The sequence below is a fragment of the Macrotis lagotis genome, chromosome 1, assembly GCF_037893015.1.
Source record: "Macrotis lagotis isolate mMagLag1 chromosome 1, bilby.v1.9.chrom.fasta, whole genome shotgun sequence".
In the NCBI taxonomy this organism is placed as follows: Eukaryota; Metazoa; Chordata; class Mammalia; order Peramelemorphia; family Peramelidae; genus Macrotis; species Macrotis lagotis.
This window is the reverse complement of record NC_133658.1, coordinates 300,495,352-300,517,371: the sequence shown is the minus strand read 5'-3', so window position 1 is coordinate 300,517,371 and position 22,020 is coordinate 300,495,352. Positions and strand designations below refer to the sequence as shown.

At 33.2% G+C, this 22,020-nt stretch overlaps 1 long non-coding RNA gene across 1 annotated transcript; it reads left to right on the top strand.

Annotated features, from left to right (window-relative positions):
• The first annotated feature begins 15,456 nt into the window (after positions 1-15,456).
• LOC141516994 (uncharacterized) lies at positions 15,457-21,401 on the top strand. Its single transcript, XR_012476794.1, has 3 exons — positions 15,457-15,550; positions 16,682-16,806; positions 21,325-21,401. It is a non-coding gene; the product is annotated as an uncharacterized LOC141516994 (long non-coding RNA).
• The last annotated feature ends 619 nt before the right edge of the window (positions 21,402-22,020 follow it).

Here is a 22,020-nt window from a genome sequence, read left to right as displayed (position 1 = left end):
GTAGACTGAGAAATGGAAAAGCACACAGAAATGCTGGATTTGAATGCCTGGAGTATGTCTTGTATCACTATATATCCTCTGCAAAAAAATACATGCATCTAGTATTTGTTTTCATATACATATATTATAAAAATAGACATACCCTCAATGAAAGGAAGAAAAGATATTTGGGATGTTGTTGATTGAAGGCAGGAAAGGAATGGAGACATCCAGATTCACCTGAATTTGAGATAGGCTATAAGGCTGAATCATTTGTATGGCCCCAGTTGGAAGAAGAATCAGCACAAATAGCAAATTAAATATATCTCTTTTCTGGTACTGTGATCATAAGGCATATGGGAATTGCATTTGGGAAGGAAGGGAATATTGCAAGAATGAATTGAGGTGTCCCTCCCACTGAAGATCTCAAGTATGCTCTTTTGTGTTACTGCTTAAGTAATTGGAGGTCATTTGCTACTCCTCTAATTCAAGAGGACTATATTAGATACTAGACTAATACAGACTTTAAGGGATAATAAAAGTTTAATAGATGCAAATTTGAAAGTCTCAATCTAAATAGCCCATCTGTGACCCTTCTACAAAGGAATGTAAGAGGGAAAGGCCATGACTGGAATTCAGATATGAAGGCTAACCTCCTTACATCAGATATGAGATTATTTATCATCACAAATAATACCAAAGGAATACTGATAGATGGAGAATTGAATTCAGAAAGAAGATCTGAACTCAAATTCATATTCTTCCTCTGATATATACCGTTTGGGTAACTTCAGCTCTCTAGGCAACTCTCTATGACTATATTTTCGAGAAGAAAGGAACTGTTCTCAATGAGAAGACAGAATTTTATCAGTTTTTGGTTTATTTAGTATTTTATTTTCCCCAGATACATGTAGAAACAATTTTTATCATTTATTTTTTAAAACTTTGAGTTCTAAATTCTCTCCTTTCCTCCCTTCCACCCCATTGAGAAGGAAAAATGTGTGGTCATGCAAAACATTTCTATAAGTAATGTTGTGAAAGAAAATATAGATCAAAAAGGCCTCCAGAAAAAATAAAACAAAAAAGTATGCTTCAATCTATATTCAGACATCATAAATTCTTTCGCTGAGGATGGATAGCACCTCTCATAATGAGTCCTTCAGAGGTGTCTTCATTCATTGTATTTCTGAAAATTGCTAAATCATTAACAGCTTACAATATTGATGCTACTTTGTACATGGTACATTTCACTGTACATCAGATAATATAAGCCTTTCCAGGTTTTTCTGAGAGTATCCTGCTCATCATTTCTAATAGTACAAGAATATTCTAGTACCATAATAATACCATAATTTATCTAATCATTCCTCAATTGATGGGCATCCCATCAATTTCCAGTTCTTTGTCCACAAAAAATAGCTGGTATAAAAATTTTTGTACATTTAGTCCTCTTCCTTTTTGTTTTCTATCTCATTGAGAAACAGATCAATTAGTGATAATCTAGGTCAAAGGGAGTAGTTCCAAATTGCTATATAGTCTGGTTGAATCAGTTCACAACTCCACAACAGAGTATTTTTTATTTCATTTTTTCCCACATCCCCTCCAACCTCTGACATTTTCTTTTACTGTCTGATTACCAAATCTAATAGTAATGAGATACTAACTAAGCATTGTTTTAATTTGCAATTCTACAATGAATAGTGAGCATTTATTTCATATGGGTATGGATAACTGATTATTTCAACAGAAAAACTTGATATCATTTGGTCATTTATCAATTTGAGAAAGGCTCTTATTTTTACAAATTTGACTAAGTTCTCTATATGTTTGAGAAATAAGGTCTTTATATTTTTTCACAGGCAGAATTGCATCCTATTTCTCCTTCTAATCATTCTATTTTCATTCTCCTTTCACCTTGTCCTTACTCAAATGTGCATTGTTTCTGACTACCTCCTTTCTTCTAGCATGCCTCTTCTTAAATCCCTTCCTTACTATTTTCCTATAGGGTAAGATAGTTTTTTATACTCAATTGACTTACCTGCCACTATAAAAGCTTTTTCTTGTCCCTTTTTTGAGATATAATTTACCCCTTCTATCTCTCCCTTTGCCTTTTCCCCGATATATTCCTTTCTCACCCCTTAATTTTGTATTAGATATCATCCCCTCATATTCAACTCACTCCTGTGACCTCTGTCTATATATATTCTTTCTAACTGCTCTAAAAATGAGAAAGGTTTTATGTGTTATAAATAAAATTTCCCCATGTAGGAATATAAAGTTTAACCTAATGAAATCACTTATATTTCTCTTTCCTTTTCATGCTTATTTTGCAACTTGTTTATGAAAATCAAGTTTTCTATAGAGCTCTGACTTTTTCATCAGGAAACCATGAAGGTCCTCTATTTCATTAACTTTCCATTTTTCCCTGAAAGGATTACACTCAGTTTTGCTGAGGTAATTCTTGGTGGCAATGATAACTGTTTTATCTTCCAGAATATCATAATCTAAACCCTCTGATCCTTTTATGTAGAAGCTGCTAAATCTTGTATTATGTTGATTGTGACTCCACAATTCTGGAATGAATTGCTTCTTTATGGTTATTTCTAATATTTTGCTCTTGAACTGAGAACTCTGGAATTTAGCTATAATATTTCTGGTAATTTTCATTTTGCAATCTCTTTAAGGAGATGATAGATGTTTCTTTTTATTTTTATTTTACCCTATGATTCTAATATATCAAGATAGTTTTCCCTTCAATTTTCTTGAAAGATGATGGCTCCTTTTTTGATCATGGCTTTCAAATAGTGCAATAATTTATATATTATCTATACTTGATATATTTTTCAGGTCAGTTCTATTTACGATAAGATGTTTCATATTGTCTTCTATTTTTTATATTTTGGGGTTTTGTTTTATTGTTTCTTGATTTCTCATAAAGTGATTAGTTTCTATTTGCTCAATTCTAGTATTTACACCTTTTACCTGATTTTCTTGTAAAACTCTATTTTCTTTTCCCAATTTTTCCTTTCCCTCTCTTCCTTGAATTCTAAAATCCTTTTTGAGCTTTCCCATGGCCTGAGAACAATTTATATTCTTCTTGGAAGCTTTAGATATAGGAGCTTTGACTTTGTTATCTTCTGAGTCTATCTTTTGATTTTTCTAGTCACTACAGTAACTTTCCATGATTCGAATTTTTTATTTTTTCTTTACCCAGCATATTATCTAATTTCAATTCCTTTAAAGTAGGATCTGGATGTAAGGTAGAGGGTGCACAATCCCAAACTTCAGGGTTTGTATGTAGATGTTTTCAGAGATATTTCTAGGGACTGTAATTTTTCACTTCTCCCAAGCAGAGGTGCTAACTAAATTGGCCTGTGCTCTGGTTTGTGAGTGACAACAAGGACTCCCCCCCTGCCCCAGAACTGTTAGGAAGCTTCCTGATCTCCTGAAGCCACATGTTCTGGTGTACTAAGGCTCCTCCTTGCCCTGGGAATGCCACCTAGGACTGCAATCCAGTTCCAGGTATGGGAAAAGTAATAGAGACCTGACTCAATGCAAAGAGACACTAGTAATCTTCTGATTAGCCGCCCCTTACTATCTGTGGGCTGAGATCTCCAGACAGTTGTTACCACTACTAATCCAGTGAATCCCAGGACCTGCTCCTGTTTTCCTGGAGCTGGGTCTTCACTAGCACTGCCTTCACTGTGCTGTGCTCCAACCTCACCCAGAATCCTACAAAATGCAGCATACAAGAATCACATTTGAAGCATACAGATACACACACAGAGAAAAGGTAAAAGATTGGAGCAGAATATATTATGCTTCAGCTGAAGTGAGAAAAGCAGGGGTAGCAATCCATACTTGAGACAAAGAAATTGTAAAAACAGATCTCATTAAAAGGGATAAGAAAGGTAAGTACACCCTCCTAAAGGGTACCATGGACAATGAAGTAATTTCAATACTAAAAATGTATACAGCACATGCCATAACATTCAAATTCTTATAGAAGAAGCTAAATAAGTTACAAAAAGACATTGATAGCAAAACTATATCAGTGGGAACTTCAACCACCCTCTCTTAGAATCAGATAGTTCTAACCATAAAATTAACAGGAAAGAAGTTAAGAAGATGAACAGAACGTTAGAAATGATAGACCTCCAGAGAAAATTGAATGGGGATAGAAAGGAATGTGAAAGACAAAATTAATTAGAAACTAAATAACATAATTTTAAAGAATGAGTTTATCAAAAATCAAATCATAGAAATGATTAATAATTTCATCCAAGACAATGACAATAGGGATACAACATACAGAAACTTGTAGGATAAAATCACAGTTATTAGGGAAAATATTATATCCCTAAACATTTACATAAATAAAATGGAGAAAGAGGACATCAATGAAATGGGCATGCAAATAAAAAAGCCAGAGAAAGAACAAATTAAAAATTCTCAATAAATACCAAATTAGAAATTCTGAAAACTAAAAGAGAAATTAATAAAAATCAAAAGTAAGAAAACTATTATATTAATAAATAAATCTGAGTTTGTTTTATGAAAAAACCCAATAAAATAAATACACCATTGGTTAATTTGATTTAAAAAAAGAAAGAAAACCAAATTACCAGTTATCAAAAATGAAAAATATGAATTCACCACCAATGCAGAGGAAATTAAAGTAATAACTCAGAGTTATTTTGCCCAACTGTATACCAATAAATTTGACACTCTAAATGCAGTGCATGAATATTTGCAATAATATAAACTACCTAGGTTAAAAGAAGAGGAAATGAAATACTTAAATAATTCCATCTTAGAAAAAGAAATGTAACAAATCATCAATGAATTCTCTAAGGAAAAATTCTTTAGGGGCAAGTGGATTCACAAATGAATTCTATCAAATAGTAAAGAAGGAGTTCTGCCAAATTCCTTCTATGACACCAATATGGTGCTGATACCTAAACTAGAAAGAATAAAAAAAACAGAAAAATAAATTATAGAAGAATTTCTCTAATGAATGTGAATGAAAAAATTTTAAATAAAATGTTAACAATGTGATTACAATTCTAGGAATGCAGGGTTGATCTAATATAAGGGAAACTCTAAGTATAATTGACCATATCAATAACAAACCTAACAGAAATCATATGATTATTTCAATAGATGCTCTTAAAAAGCTTTTGTCAAAATACAGCACTGATTTCTATTAAAAATCTTAGAGAGCATAAGAATAAGTGAAATGTTCTTTAAAATGATGAAGGATATGTATCTAAAACTATCAACAAGCATTTTATATATAAGGGGGGGAAGCTAGAAGCATTTCCCCCAAAATCAGGGGTGAAATAAGGATGCCCATTATCAACACTATTATTCAGTATTGTATTATAAATGTTAGATTGAGCAATAAAAGAAAAAGAAATTGAAAAAATTAGAATAAGTAATGAAGAAGCAAAACTCTTACTCTTTACAGATAATTTGATGGTGTACCTAGAAAACCCTAGAAAATGATCTAAAAAAATATATGAAACAATTAGCAACTTTAGCAAAATTGCAGGATATAAAATAAACCCCTACAAATCAATAGCATTTCTATTTATTACTAACAAGATACAGCAACAACAGAAAGAGAAATTCCATTTAAAGAAATTGTAGCAACATAAAATACTTGGAAATCTACCTGCGGAGGTAGTCTCAGAAATGATATGAAAAGAACTATAAAATACTTTTCATGCAAATAAAATCAGATCTAAATAATTGGGCAAATGTCCATTGCTCATGAGTAGATCAAGCTATTATAATAAATTGACAATTCTACTGAAATGAAATTATGCAATTCCCTATCAATAAAACTTTCAAAAAATTGCTTTATTGAGCTACATACAATAGTAACTTAATTCATGTGGAGGAACAAAAGGTCAAGAATATCAAAGGAATCAAAAAATATGCAAAGAAAGGTTATCTGGTCATACCAGATCTCAAATTATAAAGCATCAGTCATCAAAAGTGTTTAGTACTGGCTAAAATATATAGTGGTAGATTTGTGGAATATATTAAGTACAAAACAAACAGTAGTAAATAACTGTAATAATCTATAGATTGATAAACCCAAAGATTCCAGCTTCTGGATAAGAATTCACTCTTTGATAAAAAAAAAAACACTGCTTGGAAAATTGAAATAAGGTATGGCAGAAATTAGGCTTAGATCAACATCTCATACCCTATACTAAGAAAAGTTTGAAAGGTGTGGGATTTAGACATAAAAGGTGATATCATAAGCCAATTAGCAGAACAAGGAATAGTTTCCCTGTCAGATCTATGGAAAGGGGAGCAGTTTATGACCAAAGAAGGGTTAGAGAACATCATAAAAAGCAAATTGGATAATGTTGATTACATTAAATTGAAAAAGGTTGGTAAAAATAAAATCAATGCAACCAAGATTAAAAGGATGACCATAAAATGAGAAATACTTTTTAAAACTAATATTTATGTCAAAGGACTAATTTCTAAAATATTTAGAGAACTGAGTCAAATTTATAAGAATGCAAGTCATTCCCCAATTGATAAATGGCAAAGAAAATGAAAGGCAATTCTCGAATGAAATAAATAAAGCTATCTATTGTCATATGAAAAAATGCTCTAAATCATTATGTATTTCATAAATGCAAATTTAAACAACTCTGAGATACCATCTCACATTCATTTGATTGACTAATATGACTAAAAAGGAAAATGGTCAATGTTGGAAGAGATGTGGGAAAACTGTGACACTGATATATTGTTGGTGGAAGTGTACACTGACCCAACCTTTTTGAAGAGCAATTAGGAATTATGCCCAAAGGGCAATAAAACTTGCATACCCTTTGAGCCAGCAATACCACTGCTAGGCCAATATTCCAAAGAGATCACAAAAGGGTTAAAACCCTGTATGTACAAAAATATTTATAGCAGTTCTTTTAGCAAAGAATTGGAAATTAAATGAATGCCCATCATTTGGGAAGTTTGAACAAATTATGGTCTTTGAATATGATGGAACACTATTGTTCTAAAGAAATCACACTGGACAGGACTTCAGAATAACCTGGAAAGATGTGTGTGATTTGTTGCTCAGTGAAGTGAGTAGAATAAGAAAAATATTATACACACTAACAGCAACATTGAGTAATTATCAGTTATAATGGACTTCACTTCAATAGTACAATCATCAAAAATAATTCAAAGACTTGTGATGGAAAAATTACATCCATATCCAGAGAAGGAATTGTGAAGTTTAAATTCTTAATATCTTCAGTTCTTTAAAGTTGTCTTTTGTATTATTTTTTCTCCAAGGTATTTTTTTCCTGTTTGATCTGATTCTTCTTTGCATGTGTGGTCTATATTACACTGCTGTATGTCAGGAGGAAGAAGGAGGGAAAGGAGGGAGGGAGAAAAATGAAAAATTCAAAACCTTCCACAAAATGATAGTTGAAACCATTGTATATAGTTGGAAAAATAAATAAACAAAATATTTTTTCAAATTATATGTTCATAACTTTAAATTTTTTTAGTTTTTTTTTTTTTTTTGCAATGGAAACAGGGTTAAGTGGCTTGCCCAAGGCCACACAGCTAGGTAATTATTAAGTGTCTGAGGTCAGATGTACCTAGCTGCCCCTATAACTTTAAATTTTTAAACATAGGTTATTGGATTGTTTTTTCTTCCTTCATTTTTCTTACTTTCATTTTGTTAAGATAAGGGAGATTCAGCAATGGAATTGCTAGTTCCTCAACCAGAAATGGAATGGCTAGTTTTCAACCAGTTAGTCACCTAGATAATTTTAAAACTTCCTCTTGATAGGTTTAAATAGATGTTTTTGCCTTTAAATTCTTTTAACAAGGAATAATTAAATCATGTTTTAGTCATCAGTTATTGTGAAGGAACTTTCAGTTGTTCGGGGTTTCTCAGAGTGAGGAACCCATCTAGAGAACCCTATGACCAGTCGCTGAATAGGTAGAATTTGGGGGAGTGATCCTACTTAAGTGTTCTGTTACCATTTTGAGAGAGCAATAATTTGGGCTAGAGCTGAGAGCATTAGGGGAGAGAGTTGCAGTCCAACAGAAGCTATTAAAGCATGTGACCACCTTGGAAACAATCCTACCCTTTGCTAAGCTAAGAAGGCTCATTTTAGTTTTATAAGGATGAAGAAAAGAAAAGACTATTTTGGGGGCAGCTAGGTAGTACAGTGGATAGAGTACCAGCACTGGATGCAGGACCTGCATTCAAATGTGACCTCCGACATGTAATAATTGCCTAACTGTGTGACCTTGTGCAAGTCATTTAACCCCATTTCCCTGGGAAAAAAAAAGACTATTTTCACTTAAATTTGCTTAGGATTTAGTCAGTCACTGATAATCAGAGATACATTTTCAACAAGTTTTAAAGGAAAGTAGATATAAATTTTCCTAGAAATTCACTTATAAAGGATCTTTAGGCATTAGTTAACCTATCTTAGGACTTAAGAATTAGAAGTTTTGGATAATTTGACAAAATGAATCCTTGAATATAACAGTTTAGGTTTAGGAAAGATGTCCATAAATAGAACTCAGTTGCAGACCTTCTCAGATGGAATAAACCAAGAGGTGGGTTCCTTAGGAAACTAGTTCAATTCTTTAAGGGGAAGTTCCTCCAAAGAGTGCCACTCCTGGTTGCAGATACACAAAGGAGATAAAGGGTCAGGCCTAAGAGGAGAAATGATTCCATTTGGGACAAGGGTGGACTCTTTGTCAGAGGATGACAAGGTATTAAACTGTGCAAAGTTAGGTTTGAGAATACAAAAGGTTTAGGGGATTATTTTGATCAAAGCAGGGAACTGTTGATTACTTGGGAAGTTACGGAATTTTATTGTGTTTAAATCAATTGCTTAGTGAAAATAAGTTAAAATTTGAATATATATATATATATATATGAATTCAGTAAATTTAAAAAATTTTTGAAGGTAGAATTAAACAAGAATATGAAGAAAGACAGCTATAGAAATAAAATGAGTACTTGTGCATCTAATAGAAGGTGATCATATTACAAAAGATCAAACTGAAATGAACATATGGCTTATAAAGCTATAAAATTCTGAAATTTTGAAAGGGGAAAAAGAACTTTCAAATTATTGAAAGAAGCAAAATAAATGGACTTTATTTTCAGTAATTTGAAAGGGAGTACAGAAAAAGCTATTCCCTGAACACTTCAGAAAAGTACAATCTCTATCAAATAGTGTTGCAGTAGTACTATTCCTGTTGAACTTTTGTTCCATAGTTGGGCTTTGGCCTGTCCCCTTGGCCATTGCAAACATAATTAATAACTCTTTACATTTAATTTTAAAGTACTTTCCAGAATGGCAGCTGGAACCATAGTCAAAACAATTTTGTCAGTATTCCTAGAAAGAGGATCTCACTGCACTCAGTAATCTATTGACTTTTAAAACCAAAACACTCCTCCCTAAAAGATTTCCTTTTACTTTTCTAACTATTGCATTTTGTTGATAGTATATAGAATGATTAATGATTTTGTGAGTGGATTTTATATCCTGCTACTTATTGAAGCTATTTCAATCAGTATTTAGTTTAATCTCTACTATAGAGTAAATTATCTATGCATATCTTAATTCTTCCAATTTCTTTTACTTATCTTGTTGCTACAGGTAGTATTTTATGTTCCTCAGTCATTTCAGTTGTGTTCAACTCTTCATGCTACCATTTGGGGTGTTCTTGACAAAGATATTGGAGTGGTTTACCATTTCCTTCTTAAATTCATTTTATAGATGAGAGAACTGAGGTAAATAGAATTACGTGACTTGTCCAGGGTCACATAGATAATAAGTGACTGAGGCCAAATTTGAACTCAGGACTTTAAATTTAGTCTTCCTGACTTCAGGCAAAAGTACTTAATACACTGTACCACTGCCTAGTCAGTATTTCTAGAATGTAATTAAATAAAAGCAATGACAATGAACATTCTTCTTTTATACCTGATCTTAATAGAATATTTACTAGCATTCATTAGAGAATTATGTTTCTTTGACTTTGATAAGCAATATCATATTAATAAATGGTTAAGGGGCAGTTAGGTGTTGCAGTGGATAAGAGCACTGGCCCGGAGTCAGGAGAACTTGAGTTCAAATTTGACCTCAGACACTTAATAATTACCTAGCTGCCTAGCTGTGTGACTGTGGACAAGTCACTTAACCCCATTGCCTTGCAAAATTTAAAAAATAAAATAAATGGTTCAATTTTCCATGATTTTATCACAAAGTGATATTGCAGTTTTTAAAATTTTTTCTACCCCTATTGATATAAACCATGTAGTTTGTGTTTTCTTGTAACTAATATCACTAATCGAATTTATAATTTTCCTAATGTTAAAGCAACCCCTCATCTATGGAAAGAGGAGGTAGGAAGTAAAGAGATGGAAAAAAATATGAGGATAGGTCTAAAGGAAATAAAAAATTAATGATTTTTATTATGGATGTGTATAAGACAAATTTATCCATAAAAGAGAATAGACTAAAAGAATGGATTTGAAAGTAGAATAAAGCAATATGCTATTTACAATACACACACAACACTGTGATATATGAAAAGTTCAAGATGCATATTTTCTGGGCAATTAATCATTCTAGAAATAATGAATAAAATGTTTTGGTGGTATTTTAGAATATTAAAGATTCCTCTGAAATTTTTTCAACACTCATATGACCTTGAAAGAATGATTATTCTTGAAGATAGCAATCTACTCTGATGGGTTAAAAAATATTGAAAGAATGAATATTATAATGAGAAATGTGTTTATCTAATGAGGGGCTGTTGGATGGGACACATCATTCATTCTTAGACAAAGAGGTATCTCTTATACAGACTACCTCTGCTCAGGACAATCTAGACAAAAGGGGGTTCACCTCAGCTCAGCCCTGCCTTAATGGGGAAAAAAATGAACTGGAATTCCCCTTAGATAAAATTCTTTACAAGGTTTTCAAAATCAGACAATTTCTATTTCATGAATTTCATTTCATCATGACTGCCTTTCAGAAAACTAAGCTTTGACCTAATTTCTAAGATGAGGAAGAGAAAAAATCCTGGATCTCCCCAATATTTAGTTATTTAATAATCATTTTTCTCATTCAGAAAGATTCTAACAGAATTTGAGGATGGAAGAAAATTTATTATTCTGGAGATGAATTCAAAAGAAACAAACAAAATGGGAAGAATTTGTATGATAGCAAAACACACAAATTAAACAAAATTCAATCACTTTAGAAGTGTCATCAATGCAATCACTAACCATGATTCTGGAAGAACTGATTGGAAATATGTTATCCACTTCCTGATGCATTCAGAGTATGCAATGAATCATTCATGTTTTGGCCTTTGACAGTGTAGGGCATTTATTTTCCCTCAGTATGCAGCTAAACTTAGAGAAACATCAAGTTAAGAAAATATTTGCGTCATTCTCTTGCATAAGAATCTCATTTTGGGGGAGGCTAGGTGGCACAGTGGACAGAGCACCAACTGGCCTTGTAGTCAGGAGTACCTGAGTTCAAATCTGGCCTCAGACACTTAATGATTACCTAGCCATGTGGCCTTGGCCAAGCCACTTAACCCCATTGCCTTGCATAAACCTTTATAAAAAAAGAATCTCATTTTGAAAACATATAGAGAACTGAATCAAATTTAACAGAATAAGAGTCATTCCCCACTTGATAAATACTAAAAGGATATGAACAATCACTTAAAGGTAGTGAAGTAGAACAATGAATAAAATGCTGGGTCTAAGTTCAAATCCCACCTAGATACCAATTATACAATCCTAGTGAAGTCATTTAATGAGAATAAAAATAGCACCTACCTCAAAACATGGTTGTGATTATCAAATGAGATATTTGTTAAAGGCACATAATCATAATGGATATAGTGGGTACTTTATAAAGGCTTGTTCCCATCCCTTTTTGAAAGGTCTAAATCCAAGACATCCAATAGCCATAGTGAAAAATTCTAAATCAATAATAATAATAGAAATTTAAATTGTAATAAATTTGAGGTTTTGCCTTATACCCACCATATTGGCAAAATTGATAAAAAAAGAAAAATAACAAATGTTGAACTATCTGTGGGAGAATAAGTGCATTAATGTATTGTTAGTGGAACTGTGAACTGGTCTGGTCATTCTGGATGAAGCTTTGAAGTATTATTACAAAACTAATAAACTCTGCATATTCCTTGTCATGGCAATATCACAAGTAGGTCTTTATTCAAAGAGATCAAGGATGGAGGAAAAGAACCCACATGCACAATTTGCTTTTTTGTGGTGGTAAAAAATTGGAAACTGAGGGAATGACCATCAATTGGGGAATGGCTGAACAAGTAATGGTATCTGAATATGATGGAATACTATTGTACTACAAGAAATTATGACAGATGATTTTGGTGGAATCTGGGAATACTTTCATGAACTCATAGAGAATGAAATGAGCAGAGCCAGGGGAAAAATTGACATAATAACAGATACTCACACACATATGCACTTATACATATATAAAAACATATATATTATATATACATTTATAAATATTACATATATACATGTTTGTAAAAACAAACAACCTTCAAAGATCAACAGAATAACCAAGAAATTCTAGAGGACACAAAATGAAACATATTATACCCATTTCCTAAAGAAAGGCAAACACACATTTTTTTAGGGACAAGGCCAATACAGTAATTTGTTTTGTTGCCATATAAATATATATATATATATATATATATATATATATATATATATATATATATATATATATACTTATAACAGGGTTTTGTTTCTCTTATTTCCTTAGTTGTAGCATTGAGGGAAGGTTGGAGGAAATGCGAATGTGAAAATAAGATCAAATGTAATTTCAAAAAAAATACTGCTTGAGACAGTTCAGTAGCTCAGCGGATTGATCTTTGGACCTAATGTTAGGAAGGCATGGGTTTGAATCCTGCTTCAAAAACTTAATAGCTGTATGACTCTGGACAAATATGCAGAATGCTTTGCAAACCTTAGCAATATAGAAATGCTAGATATTGTTTTTTATGACAGTGCTGAATTTCAGATGGGGACGGAGAGCAATCTCCTGACATTTTTTCACCAGAATTAAGTTGAATGAGAAGAGACTAGTAGCAGCACTAATCAATTAGCAATTCAAAATATATTACTCCAAAGTACCATACCCGTAAATAATGAAACCCATAGAATTAGTGAAGACAGTCTGTAATACTGAGGAAATTGAAATTGAGTCAAATGTAGTATTTGGGACTCTCATCAGAGAGTGCTTCATTAGTGTTTGTACACTTTATTACACTGAAGCAATTATCTTATATTGTTCTTAGAAACCAGGTGGCAACAACCCAATACAGTGAATGATTATACCAAATAATACAATCTAAAGCAGCAAAGGAATGACTCTAAGGTATTCAAGTTCCCTTTTTAAAAGATTTTCTAATCATTAAGACAATGCCAGAATGTGACTGCACAATTTATGGAATTTCTCCCAGGTGTTGTACAAGGAAATGGTTAGTGCTAACTGAAGCACCTCATTTTATTGCTAAAGTCCCTCTATGAGGACCAAGAGAGAACATGAGCAAATAAGGAATAAGTTTTACTGGTTCCAAATGTCAAATGTGTATATAGGAATTATGAGAGTCATGTCCAATGAATTCAAATTCTACCAATTTTTGCTATATTCTTAGAGTGTGTGTATTTCTTTAGTGCTTTGTGTCCATCATTTGTTGTCCTTGGAAGAAAACATTAAGAAAATAATCCACAACCTATAGTAACAACACATCTATTTGGTTGCATAGGCACAACAAACTAAAAATCATAAAGCTCCTAGTAAGGCTCAGAACCTACACAATCCTTGATAATCTGTTATAAGTACTACCCATAAACTAACATTAACTATAAACAGTTGGGCAATTGTAAATTAGACAGGGAAACATAAGGAATTTAAAATTCTAAATCAGAGTAGAATCTCTGATTGTGAGTACATGGTAGCGAGTATGGTATAAGAAGATTGGAAAGAATGGGGGGAGGCATAGATATTGAAATGTTTTGAAGACAAATAAAGGATTTTATATTTGATGCAGGAGATGATAAGGAACCACTGGAGCTTAATGAATAGGGACATGTCAAGGAAAGGTATGTATTATCACTCTTTATATAGTGCTTTTCATTACATATATTCCCTCCTTGAGTATCTCCAAATTCAAGTACTCTAAGTGTGCTCATAATTTCCATGGATTCTTGCAGGTATTTGTGGAAAAATTTTACCCATGTTTAAGTGGGGGAAAAATTTTCATTTCTACTTTTTTGTAAAATGCTATTTCATTAAATTCCCTTGCCTTCCATTAATTAATATTCTAGGTGAGCAGTAAAAGTAAACATTGGTAGGGGTTTGTGAGCTCTGGTTTCGAGTTCATTCAGATATATGGAGTGCATTGAAACCAGATTAAACATGATAGGGAGAGCCATTTGTAAATTGGGTGATGTCACTACATGTAACACTTCAGAAAAGCCATGATGTTTAATGGTGAGATACTCCCTCCCTGTGATACAATTCATAGCAAACCCCTTCTCAGTTTAATAGATACTTTTCACTTACCTGACATTGATCTAAAGACGAGCTTTCTAAAAGTATTTTAGGCTAACCCATAAACGAAATAAACTCTCAGGTCTGTACATAAAGCCTTTGCAGTTTAGGAGGATCAACCTTATTTTTCATTAGCATTCAAATTCAAAATACTTTTCCTAGGCATTTATTTTGTGTGTTCAATATTTTAAGCCACTGCCATAGATGCTAGTAGAAGAAGAAAGGAAAGGAAGGAGACAGGGAGGGAAAGAAGGGAAGAAGGAAGGAAAGGAGAGAGGGAGTAATGGAAATTCTTTCTGTCTGAGACAGTGCCTTTCCAATTTCCATATCTTGTCATTGACATTGGAAAATAATGTTAACCACTAAAACAAACTTATTCAGATCTTGATGTTCTATATAACAGATTTATTTGAAGGAGAAACTTTTGATGAAAGAGGAAAATAGGAAGTCGCACAGAACTCAAATTTTTATCATTTGAAGAAGTTAAGAGTATTGAAGGTGGAGAAGAAAAATAAATCTAAGGCAGTTTTTGAAAAGCTATCACATAACTGAAGCGTTAGACTTGTTCTGTTTGCCCAGAGATCTGAAATTGGATCAGTAGTGGGATTTAAAGGGTACTAGATTTTTGTTCTATGAAAGAAACATTTCCTAGCAATTTAATTATCCTCAGAGAGGATGCCTTAGTAGGTAACAGGTTTCCTTTCACTGAAGGTCTTCTAGCTAATAAATTAATTAATTTAGCTAACAATAGCTGTTTATTTTAAGGGAATATGTGAAGATTTAAAACTTATGAGACTCTTTTTTTTTTTTTTTTTTAGTTCTGGACTGACTAAATTAGAGAAGAGTGACCAGCATGATGAGAAGATTACGAACTCTTTCCTGGGAGGATTAGTCAAAATAATATGGTATTTAAGTTGCAGAAGGTACAGGTCAAGGTTTTTCATTGTCTTCAAATACCTGAAGAGGTGTTACAGGTTGTTTGATTTCATAGAATAGAATTAGGATCACATTCAGATAAATTCTGGCTCAGTTCAAGGGAGGGATCTCCAACAATTAGAGCTACTCAACAAAAATATGATATTATGGAGTCAGTCACTGACCTAAGCAAAGGAGCCTGGGTTTTATATCCTATTATTAGAGACAAAATCTTTTGTCTAAATGAGAGAAATTGAGATGAAAAACAACTCTTCAAAATGTTCAGGTGAACTATCGTCCTCAATTTATATTAGATTTGAGGCATACTCTCCGAAACTACCAATAGTTTCCAGGGATAGTCTTCTTTTTTAAGTTTTTGCAAGGCTATGGGGTTGTTGCTTGCCCAAGGCCACATAGTTAGTTGATTATTAATTGTCTGAGCCTGGATTTGAACTCAGGTACTACTGACACCAGGGCCAGTGCTCTGTGCAGCATAGCCATTTTCTTCATGTGCTCAGTAAGTGTGAACTCTTTCCCAAGGATGCCTGAACCAAAAAACTATGAGAAGGAAATGTACTTAAAAAAAAACCCCTAAATTGCTGGTCACATAAATCAGTTCAGTTTTTAAAACTTATTTAAATTACTACTCCTCTTTTCTGCTAAGATGGATGATTGAGAGCTAATCTAACTGAATCATTTTTCTATGAAAAAAATGCTATTCTATGTGACTTTTCTACTTTTTTAGAAGAATTGTGGAATGAAGGACTGGTTTCAGAAATGGGATATTTAGCAAAGAAAATAAATAGGGCTATATGATAGATATTTCCAAACATTTGAAAATCTGTCATGTGTAAGAAATATTCATAGTTTTTCATTCTTACACTTAAAGGACAGATTGAGGAATAATGGCAAGATGCCACAGAGAGACCAATAAAAGTCCAACATAAGCAAAGTTCTCCTAAAAATTAAAGCTATTCAAAAGTAAAATGTTCTATTTCAGGAGGTAATTAGTGGATTCTCCCTTATTGAAAATTATCAAGCAGAGGTCCAATGACCATTTTGCAAATATGTTTTATAGAAAATTCTTTCATGTAAATGGATTGGATAAGACTGACTCTGAGATGGATGTTCTCTTCTAGCTCTGAAATTCTGTGTCATTTCCAATGAACAACTATATGACCTTCATCAGTTCACTTAAAATCTCAAACCCTCAATTTTCCCTTCTATGAAATGAGGAAAATAACAATCATCCCTAGCTAAAAAGGTAAGGATCCTCAAAATTAAATGGAAGGATGAATATGAGCTCTTTTGCTAATGTATTATTTTTGTTATTTATATTTTGCTAAATATAAAGGCATACATTTATTATGTATTTATATTCATATTTTTAAATTATATTTTGTTGTAATATTTTATTGAATTATTAGTTTTTCTTTAGTGTGAGCTTCTTGCTCCTGCCTCTGTCTATAGATGTAGAAAAGCTAAATGCCATTTCTAAAAAGTCATAGTATTAATACTGAGGACCAGAAAAGTGCAAGGAAGATGCACTAAGAATCGCAGCAATGGGATTCATATTGAGAACGACAGTTGGCCCTTCCACATCATGGGGTTTGGGGTCTGGCACCCCCACCATGATCTAGAAAATCTGCATAAAAATTTTTGGCTCTGTCTTAGTTTCAAAGAAGAAGTCTGAATTTTTTCATTTTTTAATGAGATTTAGCAGTACAAAACTATAAAATTATGATAGATATTATGGCATACATACATACATACATATATGTTCATTCATTTCTGAGTTTCTAAACTTTTTTTCATCTGTTGACTTTCATGCGTTTTCTGAAGTTTCTGCACAATTCTTCCAAACTTCCTCCTTTAATTTCTTATGTTAAACTGTGACATAGCAAAACTGTGAATTGTAATGTGGGATGCATAAACTATATATTTTTAGCCTTTACTATGGATTCAAGAATTTTCCTGACTCTAAAATCATAATCAGTCCTAGTCCTACACTACTTACAGATAGTTTGATTTCCTTCCTCAAGGCAGCTGGAGCATAAATGCTTAAATAAAAATTTCAGATATTTCAAGAGTTTTTTTTTTTAATTCTGGTGATCATGGAATGTTTATTCTCCACCTGAGTTCTGGAAGAATCTGTATAATGAAACATGAGGAAAACACTTTCTGAAGCAACTTGGTAGAATCCTACATAGATCATAGGTCATAATTATTTGCATGTTGTCTTCCCTAGTAGATTGTCAGCATTTCAATGACAGACACTGGGAATTTCTTTTGTCTTTCATTGTATATCCAGTGCTTAGCATGGTACCCAATACATGCTAAGTGCTTGAGAAAGGTTCATTGTCTGACTCAGAGAAAATCTAGTTAAGCTTCCTTGTTTTATGAAGAAGGAAATAATGTTGTCCTTCACTCTAGAAGAAGACCATGATATTGGGGAGATGATGCCATGACTAGCACATGAATTAGATTTGAATGTGTGTGTTGGGGTGGGGGTATGATGCTGTGCTAAGTCACCAGTTTCACTTTCTCCTTCAGAACCATCTGGGTCCAGTGGCCAGATAAGAATCAGGACAACTGGATATGGCCCTGGATATGAGGCAATGAGGATTAAGTGATTTACACAAGGTCACCCCATTAGTGAGTGTCACGTGTCTGAGGCTGGATTCAAACTTCCATCCTCCTGACTCCAAGGTCATTGCTCTATCCATTGTGCCATTTATCTGCCCCTTGAAGCAGGAAATAGAAGCTCAAAGAAGCCAGAAAATGAGTCATTTGTAATACATAATTCTAATAGCTCTTCTAACTAAAACATTTTATGGACAAAGCACTAGATACTGGAATAAGGAACAACAGAGTGTGAAAGGGAAGGTTAACCTTAGTGATAGAGAGGATATAGAGATATCTGACTTTCTTGTAAAACAATGTTAGCCAAAAGTCAAATGGATATCTTTGGTTTGTTCCTATACTCATTGGTAGGTTAGCCTGCTCATTTTCTGAGTGCCTCTCATGCTTTTGACTCTAAACATGCCAATACAAGCTATCCATACTGAATCCCAAAGGTCTTTACCTCATAACATCTGCTCCCTCCTTTAGATAAGTATTGGAATAAATTTTCATCCCATTATACAAACAGACCTAAGGTCACAGAGATTAAAGTCAATCTGAGCTAAGATCCTAATACTTATCAAAGTATTCTTTCTCAAAAATCATGTTTTTTAAAGTCATCATGACCATCAGTGGCAGGAAAGCTTTTGGCTCACCATGGTTCTAGAAGAATTGATAAATGAAGAGGAAGGCCATCCATCATCCTGCCAGGCCTACTGTTCCCAGAGATGTGGTTGATTATAAATAAGCAGATAAAATCAAATAGTCCCTAAGTAAATGTAACATGAGGTTATAATGTTATATTACAAGTTGTCACTAAATTTTTATAGTCTTTATTTTCATGTGTTTGGTATTTCTTTTGTGTGTAGGAATACTATACTCACTACAGATTGTACCTGAGTATCTTTCTCCTAACTTCTTGCCAAAACCTAAGCCTTTTGGTGTACCTGGGGTTAGGGATACAACAAGTTCAAAAGTATGAGAAAAGGGAGATTAATCCTTCTCAGTAGAAGTCAAGCTCCCCCAAAATTAAATTTGATCAGTTCTCCTATAGCATCCAAAGTAGATGGGGATCTTTAATAGAAAAGAACAAAGGTAGTAGCCCAGCTTCTCTCTCCATGATGTGGAATAACTATTGGGACATTATTTATTTTTCTTTTTATCTTTCACTATCTAAATCATTGTCTCAGTTTTCCACTTCACATGGTAGGTACAGACACCAACATTACACAGATTTTACTTTAATAAGGGACCAGTTATTTTTCTTTAAGTGGTCCATTCCCCCAAGGATTCACTAGAAACCACAGTCAGAAGTCCTTGCAGCTATCCTAAGCAGGTTATCAACTATTCTTGAAGCAGATGATCTTGCTTTAGCAAAACCTTTTCACAAGGAAAACTTCAAGCAGTCAAGAAATTTTGTTTTTTTGACGGAGAGCTTTGAAACCATCAAATAAAGTCATTGATTAGTTTTTTACCAACTTATCTTGAATTGTGAAGTGAAAGAAGGAGCACAGAACAAGGGAAAGGGCCCACATCTTGTCATAAGTGATGTTTTATTTTTTTCTTCCAAGACAAGGATCTAAGCTTTCCTGAAGGGCTCTCAGTATTTCTATTATTTTAATTTCCATACATGTGAACCTAACTCATTGATTAGACATAAAATGAAGACAGCAGGAAAAAAAATGGAACATCTCATTCCAAAGATCACCTTGCTAAGATGATTTGTATAGTTCTATTCTCCACCCCCTCCCACTTCCACTCAGTTTACAAATCATTCTCAGAACATTAACCTAGACATATGTTATAAAAGGTAAACTTTAACCTTGAATTCCTAGAAATCTCAAGATTCAATCACTCTGTGTTTATGGCAAAGTCAATCCTAAAGCTTGGTGCCATAAGGAGAAAAAGGTCTGACTCCAAATATACTGCCTGGCTTGGTGACCCTGAATGATACTTTTAACTTCCTACTTTTCTCATTTGTAAAAAGGGCATGACAACCTAGGCTTTTCTTTAAGTTCTGTAAAGAAAGAATCTTGAAAATTTTTAATTTCAAATCCCTGAGTACAAATTATGGAAAGAGTATACTGTGAAAATATAATAGAAACAGAACTATGCACACTTGCCCTAAAAGAAGTTAAAGTTTACTGGAAAATATTAGTGCCTACAAAAAATAAATTTTAATGACAACGCAAAAGAAAATTTGTCACATTTCTCAAACACTTTAAGATGTACAATCCAATCTTTTCACATCAACTATGTCTGGGAAGTAATGCAAGCATTATTATTCTCATTTTATTGTGTCTACTCCCCTGACTAGCACCCACAGGATCCTTAGAAGGATTTACTGTCTGGGTGGCTAGGTAGCACACTGGATAAAGCACCAGCCCCAGAGTCAGGAGTACCTAGGTTCAAATCCGGTCTCAGACACTTAATAATAGCTGTGTGGTCTTAGGCAAGCTACTTAACCCCATTTTCCTTGCAAAAACCTGAAAAAAAGGAGTTATTCTTAGGGATCTCATGCAATTTTAGTTGTGTTTCATGTAAAAAGCTTCTTGTTCAGTTATTCAGTCATGTCTGACTCTTTGTGACTCCATGGATCATACCACAGCACTACTGTTTTCTTAGCAAAAATTCTGGAATGGTTTACTATTTCCTTTTCCAGTTGATTGAGGCAAATAGAAATTAAGTGACTTGCCCAAGCTCACACAGCTAGTACCTAAAGTCAAATTTGAATTCAGGTCTACCTGACTCAAGGTCCAGTGCTCCATCCACTGAGTCACCTGGTTGCTTCCTTTATATAAAGATATCCATATGTAAATCTGTGCATGGAAACATATATTCACATGTGAAGTGATCCGCTGGCTTATAGAGGATATCAGAGATGAGACTTTGACATACTATTTTAGTTAGTGAAGGCCACCACAACTGAATAACATAAGGGTGTCAAAGACATATAAAACATAAATTTTATTTGTTAACAATGGCAAACAGAGTCACATTGTCCCAAGCACTGTTCTTTTTACACATAGCATAATCATGCATGTTTGTGAGTTTTTAGCTATATTGTTTTAAGTAACAGTAAAAAAAATTACAAGAACATTTTAACATTTTTGCAGTTTTGATGTGTACATTCTTTAACCTTGCCTCATTATCTTCCTAGTGGTTTCAGAAGGGCTGCGATGTCAGTTCTAATTATCAAAGTTTCTTATTAACTATAACTACATCTACTCCAAAATGGAATACTATACTGTAAGTATATTATTATTAAATAATGGTGTATATATATATATATTAAATATAGTATTATATTATATAAGTACTACACGATAGAATCAGTCTTAAACTTTTCTTACTTTCCTCTACGTCTCTTTGTCCAAGAAAGAAAATTTTTTGTTATTGGATAAGAGGTCCTTATGTTGAATTTTGAGTCACTTCCTGCCTGGAGGATCATCTATTGAACTGGAGGACATAAGGTTAGGGGCACTGGAACTAAGAACATATGTCCTGCAGAAGATTTAAAGAACATATAAAATATGAAATATGATTAAAGTGGTTATGACCAACTGGAGTAAGTTTTGAATCTACCTAGATATAAAAAAAGAAGGGAAAAGGGCCTATTAAGTGAAATACACTCAAACTATAATGTGCCTTGGCAACTCCTGAAACTTTAGTATCTTCCAAAGCTATTGGAATCTGTCTAGAAATAGGTACAGAATGAGGTATCGAACAAGAAACATACTCCTCCTTGTTTCAAGGGGAGGAGATGAAGGACTTGGTGTTTTTGGAGAGTCATCTTACAAGCAGAATCAACCTCCTGCTGAATGAGCTAGATCAATATAAGATTTATGGTAAGATA